Below are 8,900 nucleotides of genomic sequence, written 5' to 3'. Positions count from 1 at the left end.
TAAACCCCCCCCCTTTCTTTTGTCTGGGTTTCTTGATACCATCACCAAAAGAAAAGGCCCGGATTTAGGCTGGTCACACAAGTAGTGAAAACCTTTTTTCTCAATGGGATATGTACAACTCCTAAGCTTCAAAGCAAGCCAAGGAGATGTGAGAAGTCTCTCTGTTTTATTCCACCTCGAACTTAAGACCTAAGGTTGATCCAGAGAAACTTGAACTACATGATGACAGAACAACACTAAACTGGGCTGCGATTCCCGATAACACTGTCTCTTAGCGTGCTATGAAGGCTCTAAAGGTACACCTTAACTCAAGTTATAACTTTTCTAGGCGTGTTCCCCGAACTATATCTTTTGAGGTTACATAAGATAAACCTTCCTGAGTGCGACGTTAGCAGGTCCTGTCCATGCAGACGATGCCTTGAGATTCGATTGTACACTCTACCTTGCGTTATAGAGAGCGTAAAGTATTGAGAACACAACGTTTATAGTATAAATAAAATGAAATATGTGAGTGTGTGCATGTATGTATTAAAATTTTTGCAAGTGTCCGATCCCGCACCCTCACGTCCATACGTTTCATGTTAACCAGCTACATTATCTGGCTGTTTGGCTTCGCTTGTTTTTGAAAAGGTCATTTATATTCTCATAGTCTGCCATTGTGTGTTAATGTTCTCCACGATCTGTGTTGATTCACATTATTGGCGTAAATCGCTCATTTGTATATACGGATAAGTGTCCCATCCAGAATGACAATCACTCGCGGAACACTCGCAATGGCATGGAAGCTTTGATGTGCCTCAATCATGTCGTGCCTGGTGAAAGGCATACGTATGCAGAACTCGAGTTGTAAAAAAAAATCTGGGGGGGGATGGTGAATTGGATTTAACATTAAGGGACAGATCATTTGTGCTGATGACAGCACATATGGTGGGAAACCAACGGTGTAACCTTTAGATTATTGTTTAAGCACAAAGATAATTAATATATTATATTACTTTTATATATATATTACGTATCAGATACTCCTGTCATTGATCTTGACCAAGGCACCTCAGAATTGGAGTTGGTCCCCAGGCTTGCATGGCTACCACTGTACATAGTTAGGGTTAATACAGAGGAAACATTTTCCCACTGGGTGCAAGTGCAACTAAATATTCATGATAACTTTAAAGCTATTGGGAATTCATCTATTAAATGTTGAAACAAAACCTCACAAAATATTGTCAATGAACATGAATCCTATCAAGTCAAGTCCATTTTAATTGAAGTGCAATAACAAATGGATTAAACAAATGTACCATTTACAAAATCTGAAAATAATAATACATCTAATACAAATACATAGAACTATCTGATATTTCTTAAACTTGAGGTGGCCAAACAAAAGACATAAAAGGAGAAGAAAAACTAAATTACTGATCAGTTCAATGCTAGTCTTTGTTAGTCTTTAATTTCATGCAAGAAAAAGTAATTGCTTGTGATGGCTTTCCTTGCAGTTGCCATTTATATGTTGTAGAATGTTTGGCGAACGATGATAGATAGCATGATGACATTCTGTCAGATGCCCCTGATCGGACAGGACAGAGTAACATGGCGGATAACACTCATACAAAAATTATTTATATTTCTACATAGGCTAAATAAGGAGGCAGGTGTGTGTTGCTTAGGCGGCCGCTGTAAAGTGCTGTGGGAAACCCTTCAGTAAATATTCCAGGTGAAACAGAAACTAAATCTAACAATAACTTTGTGAATGTAAAGTCTAACCTGACTTTAGCTAGCTAGCTGGCGTTAGCTAACAAGAAAAAAAGCTCCAAACTATCGTTTACTGTGTTGTTATCGCCTCTGTCCAGAGATTTCGCCTTTGGTGACATATCAAAACTATTCCTGGCCCTTGACTTACCAGCAGTGCTACTTCTTGCCGTCTTAAGCCGAAGTCCCTCAGGTCAATCTGTCCATGTCGCTTGGCCATGATGCTTAAATCACAGGCACCAGCACCCCAAGATAGCAAAAATCATCTGGACCAGATCTGGCCCAGACCCTTCATAAGTTCTGGGCCAGATGTGTAAAACGGACCTGGGCCGGTGTCTTTTAGCACAACGGGCCAATAGCGGCACAGGTCCGTTTTCCTCATCTGGGCCAGCACTGGGCCAACTCTGGAACAGCTCTGGTTTTTCTATAGTATTTCGGTCCAAATGCGGGACAGATCTGGTCCAGATGCGGAACAGAGCTGGTCTGGAGCTGGCCCAGTGCTGGTTCAGATGAGGAAAACGGACCTGTGCCGCTATTGGCCCGTTGTGCTAAAAGACACCGGCCCAGGTGCGTTTTACACATCTGGCCCAGAACTTATGAATTGTTTAGAAAATGATTGTACTTAAAAATATTCACAGTAAAACACCACATCATAATTCAGTGTTATCCATTACTTTAATGTAAACATACATTCATAATAAAATTGCACATTACAGTAAATTGATTTATTCAAGGGCTTTGTCTTTTGATCCTTCTTTCATTTATTTAGCATATTAAAACAATTACATTAATACACAAAACAATACACAAAACAGTGGTATTGTCCATCTTGTCTTTCATTTGGATAGTTTCTGCACAAATAAGTTAAACACTCATGTCTTACTATTTACTAAGCTTACATGAGAACATTTGGAAACTGTTTTAGCAATGTTTCAAGGATATGCTATTGTCAGTATATTTCATTCTAATAAAACAATATTTAAACCCAAATCTTGCCGTTCAAACTGTAAATTAAAAACAAATGAAAGGACTTGCAAACTATTCAAATCCCATATAAACATACATACACACTGTCCGTGTGGTCAAGTTTAAATTTACTTTGCAGAATCTGGAAACTGTTAAAGATTGAATCTATTGAAGAAAATGGGCCTGGTTATTTCAGATAACAAATGTTTACAAAAAGTATTTTATAATGAATTATAACTACATTCATAAAAGTAAGCCAGTTTAAACGTTTAAATACACCTGATTCTTAATACAGTTTGATGTTATCTTAATTAATGAAACCTTTTGTGATAGCTGTTGAAGAGTTGTTTGATCTGAGCTAATCAATTGTCCACTGGTCTTCTGAGAAATCCTCCAGATCCTCCACAACCTTTGTTTTTCAGTGTCTTCTACATATTTGATATCTGTCCACTAATGATTGTATGATGTTTAGATTAATCTTTTCACACAGGAATATTAAGAGACTAATACACAACTATTACAAAAGATACAAACATTCCCGGACGCTCAAGAAGTCCACACAATATATTTAAAGTAAGTTGGGTGTAAATCTCTGAAAATGATAATTTGTCAAACTTTTTTTTGTCATTGAATTTTGTCCTTCCGAAACATTTTATAGCTTTTGGAAGGCGTTACTAGATATATATATATATTTTTAAATGATTTCAACAAAATCAAAAAATTGAAACTGGTCACCCTACCTAAAGGTTTACATGCACCCGACTTTTGAATGTAGTGTTGACTTCTTGAGTATCATGGAATGTTTGTATATTTTGTAACAGCTGTGTATGAGTCTCTCAATTCTCCTTAGAATAAAAAGATGAATCTCATCATTCAGTCAGTGATGAAAAAGGGTCAATAATGCAGAAGATGCTGAAAAAGCAGGAGTGACACCATTAAACTGTCCACAGGTGTTCAGAAAAATCCTTAAGACAGTTTGATCAACAACTATTACAAGACATAAAAAAATTTCACTGATGGTTCAGGTAACATTGTACAGTATTAGGAACCAGTCGTGCAGGTATGTTTAGTCTTGGACTGGCTTACTTTTATAAATGTAGATAATTATGTGTTAAAAACTTTATGAAAATGTCTGTTACGTGAAATAACAGGGCAGTAATAATTCAAAAACGAACTTACTTTTCATAACACCTTACACCTGATTGCATCGCTGCCGCCGGCTAGTTTGTATCCACTGACACTTGGTTCACCTCACATTTGTTCCTGGTCTAAATATTAGTGTATTTTACTATAGTTACCTATCATTGTCGTTGCCGAATTATTTATAACTTTATTTTCTAAATCTATATTAATTGAAGCGTAACGCCGCTAGCATATTAGCGTGTTAGCTTGCCTTCTGTTTACAGTGTGGAATATCATCTCCCCCTATTTGTCTTGTGTGCTAACTGTTTCTCTTTTTAAGCGTATATACTAAGACTCATCAAGCAACCTTGGTAAGTTAGGATTGCACTTCATACCCGGTGAGTTATGGCTTCTATTCCTATTGTTGTTACTTGCACCTCATGTCATATGTTTAGTTTAGCCTTCTCTGTCAGCGGCGAGGGTTTTACATGTGATAAATGCAGGGAAGTAGTTAGGCTGACGGAGAAGATTTTAGAATTAGAGTCTCGCATCCAATCTTTATTTGAGGATAGTAAGAGTGTAAGAACCGTAGAAAACACTTCGGATGCGAGCAATGTTAGCGCACACAGCTCGGTTCCGGTTGAAAATCCCCTGCAGCTGGGAAACTTTGTGACGGTGAGACGGCATAGTCGCAGGACAAAACATCACTCAACCGTTCCGATTAAAGTCTCGAACAGGTTTGCCCCGCTCAGTGACGCACCGACTGAGAAACCTGCTGAAAGTGCCCTAGTGATCGGTGATTCTATTGTCCGGAACGTTAACATAGAGACACCAGCCACCATAGTCAAATGTTTACCGGGAGCCAGAGCGCCTGACATCAAGTCAAATTTAAATGTGCTGGCTAAGGCTAATCGTAAATACAGTAAGATTGTTATTCATGTCGGCACAAATGATGTTAGACTCCGTCAATCGGAGATCACTAAAGATAATATTAAAGAGGTGTGTGAGCTCGCAAAAACGATGTCAGACACTGTAATATTCTCTGGCCCCCTTACTGCTTACCGTGGTGATGAGATTTATAGCAGATTATCATCATTAAATGGCTGGCTGTCTGAGTGGTGCCTGCAGAATAATATAGATTTTATAAATAACTGGAAGAGTTTTGAGGGCAGACCTGACCTGTTGAAACGAGATGGTCTCCATCCCTCCTGGGATGGGGTTTCCCTCCTCTCTAGAAATTTGGCACACAGTCTTAATAATGCTAAAGTCTGACTGCCTAGGGCCCAGGTCAGGAAGGAGACAGAATGGCTTAACCAACTGTCTGCTTGCCGTCTCGCGTTACAGAATACACAAAATATACAACATGTAATAATCCCTTCTTACAAACAACATAAAATAGAGACTGTGTCTGTCCCCCGGATTAGCAAACATAAAATATTGCGTAAACCTCTTGAAAGTAATTTAATAAACGTTAAACAAATCAAACATGAACAAAATACAGATAATCAGCTGTTACGACTCGGATTGCTTAATATTAGATCTCTCTCAAATAAAGCACTTTTTGTTAACGATTTGATAACCGATCATAAAATAGACATGCTTTGTTTGACAGAAACATGGCTAAAGCCAGATGATTTTATTACTCTAAATGAATCCGTTCCCCATGATTATTACTATAAACACGAGCCTCGTCTAAAAGGTAGAGGGGGAGGTGTCGCTGCACTTTACAAGAATTCTTTTATTACCTCTCAGAAGTCTAATTTTAAATACAATTCTTTTGAAGTCATGGTACTTCAAGTATCGACACCTAATACTAAGGACAAAACATTTTTAAAATTTATTCTAGCTATTGTATATAGGCCTCCAGGGCACCACACAGATTTTATTAAAGATTTTGGTGGGTTCTTATCAGAACTAGTACTGGCCGCAGATAGAGTCCTTGTCGTCGGTGACTTTAATATCCATGTAGACAATGATACAGATGCCTTGGGACTGGCTTTCAAAGACACTCTTAACTCCATGGGCGTTAGTCAACATGTGTCAGGACCCACTCACCTTCGTAATCATACTTTAGATTTAATACTTTCTTATGGTATAAATGTGGACGATGTTAAAATCGTTCAGCAGAGTGAAGATATTTCGGATCATCATCTGATATTATGTTTGCTTCACTGGCCTACGGCTGCAAATCAAACTCCTTGTTACAAATATGGTAGAACGATCACTTCAACTACCAAAGATGCGTTTCTCGATAATCTGCCTGAATTGTCTAAAATATCTAGCATGAGTAATAACGTTGACGATTTTGACACTACTATTGAAAATTTTAACTCTACTTTCTCGGAAATATTAGACACAGTTGCTCCTCTGCGTTTAAAGAAAATTAAAAATAGCAGCCCAACACCGTGGTATAATGAACACACTCAGACTCTAAAAAAGGCATCCCGTAAAATGGAGCGCAACTTTAAGAAAACGAATTTAGAGGTATTTCGTATAGCATGGAAGGATAGTACTCGAAATTACAGGAATGCAATAAAAACGTCTAGATCCGCCTACTTTTCAACACTAATAGAGGAAAACCATCACAACCATAGGTTCTTATTTAACACCGTGGCTAAATTAACAAAAAATAAGTTGTCATCGACGTCAGATTCTGATTATCAGCATAACAGTGATTAATTTATGAACTACTTCACGAGTAAAATCCAAGATATAAGAGAAAAAATTATAACAATGCAACCTGTAGTGAAATCCGCTGAACAAACTAACTACAGCACCCCTAAGGAGAAATTGCAATTATTTTCTACAGTAGATCACGATGAACTGTCTAAAATCATTAGATCATCTAAATCATCAACATGCATGCTAGACCCTATACCTACAAAACTACTGAAAGAAATGCTCCCAGAAATTATAGATCCTCTTCTTAGTATTATTAACTCATCTCTGACATTAGGACATGTGCCTAAAGCATTTAAGGTGGCTGTTATAAGGCCTCTTTTAAAAAAACCCAAACTCGACCCTAAAGAACTAGGGAATTACAGGCCTATATCGAATTTACCTTTTATATCTAAAGTTCTGGAAAAAGTAGTTTCAACTCAATTATGCTCCTTCCTCCAAAGGAATGACATTAATGATGAATTCCAGTCTGGATTTCGAGCATGTCACAGTACAGAGACTGCTTTGATCAGAGTTACAAATGATCTGCTTTTAGCGTCTGACCGTGGCTGTATTTCGTTACTGGTGCTGCTAGACCTCAGTGCTGCATTTGACACCATTGACCACAGCATACTTCTACATAGACTCGAAAATTACGTTGGCATTAACGGAATAGCATTGAAATGGTTTAAGTCTTATTTATCCGACCGTTTTCAATTTGTAGCAATAAACAATGAGGTGTCCCGCAAATCACAAGTCCAGTACGGTGTACCACAGGGCTCAGTCTTGGGACCCCTGCTCTTCGCATTATACATGCTACCTCTAGGAGATATAATAAAGCGACACGGAATTAGCTTTCACTGTTATGCTGATGATACTCAACTTTATATTTCCTCGATGCCTCATGAAACCCAGCAGTTTCATCGAATAAAGGATTGCATAGTTGACTTAAAAATGTGGATGAGTAACAATTTTTTACTACTAAACTCGGACAAAACAGAAGTGTTACTTACTGGACCGAAAACTGCTATGCGTAACAACCAAGAATACTGCTTAACGATTGACGGATGCTCCATAAAATCCTCGTCATCAGCTAAGAATCTTGGCGTTGTATTCGACAGTACTCTCTCATTTGAAAGCCATGTCGCAAACACCTGTAAAATTGCATTTTTCCATCTTAAGAATATATCTAAATTACGTCATATACTGTCACTTTCAGATGCAGAGAAATTAATTCATGCATTCATGACATCAAGACTAGATTACTGTAATGCACTTCTAGGTGGTTGCCCTGCGGGCCTATTACAAAAACTGCAACTGGTTCAAAACGCGGCAGCTCGAGTTCTTACACGTACAAAAAAGTATGAGCATATAACCCCGGTTCTGTCAACCTTGCACTGGTTACCTATAAAGCATCGCATTAACTTTAAGATCTTGCTTATTACCTATAAAGCCCTACATGGTCTAGCGCCGCAGTATTTGAATGAACTTCTATTGTATTACAGACCTCCACGTACATTACGCTCTAAGGGGTCCTGTCAGTTGGTAATACCTAGAATTTCAAAATCAAGTGCAGGTGGTAGATCGTTTTCTTATCTAGCGCCTAAACTTTGGAATATTCTTCCCTGCACGGTCCGGGAGGCAGACACACTCTGTCAGTTTAAATCTAGACTAAAGACTCATCTTTTTAATCTTGCATACACTACACCTCCATAATATTAATCCTCAGAGGATTTAGGCTGCATTATCTAGATCAACCGGAACCAGGAACACATCCAACAACAAATGATGCACTTGTTGCATCAAAGAGTGCAGAACAGTACTCTACTCTCAGCCAGTCTTGTCTCTTTGTTCCAAGGTTACCGCAGGATGCAGTTCATGCCCAGACCTGATGGCAGAGCTGAGAATGGAAAGCGGTGACCTGACAAGTGCTAAGAGGATAGAGCTGGATAAAGGACGCGACAACTTTGTTTTTCCTACAACATTTCAAATGCTATTAGATTGTTAATGATAATCTTTAATCCTTAATTTTTATATTTTTACTAAGCCTTGTTGTGCAAGCACTGTTGAGCTTGTGCAGAGGCAGCAGCTTTTGCCAGAGGGGAACTGGAATCCCCTGGTTGGGCCTGGGTTCCCCTGAGGTTTTTTTTCTCGATGGGAGTTTTGGGTTCCTCACCACCGTTTGCATATTGTTTTGCACTATCTGCCTGGCCGGGGGGGCTGCTTTAGAATTCATACTTGTATTAAATGTGTCTCATGTACAGCTGCTTTGTAACAATGAAAATTGTAAAAAGCGCTATATAAATAAAGTTGAGTTGAGTTGAGTCATAAATTTCCAACGTTTTCTCAGCAAGGGTTGTGTAAAGTTTTGACCACAACTCCACAGTATGTAGGATTTTAAACTT

Source organism: Triplophysa dalaica, chromosome 4 (assembly GCF_015846415.1).
Source record: "Triplophysa dalaica isolate WHDGS20190420 chromosome 4, ASM1584641v1, whole genome shotgun sequence".
NCBI lineage: Eukaryota > Metazoa > Chordata > Actinopteri > Cypriniformes > Nemacheilidae > Triplophysa > Triplophysa dalaica.
This window is presented reverse-complemented; position numbering follows the sequence as displayed.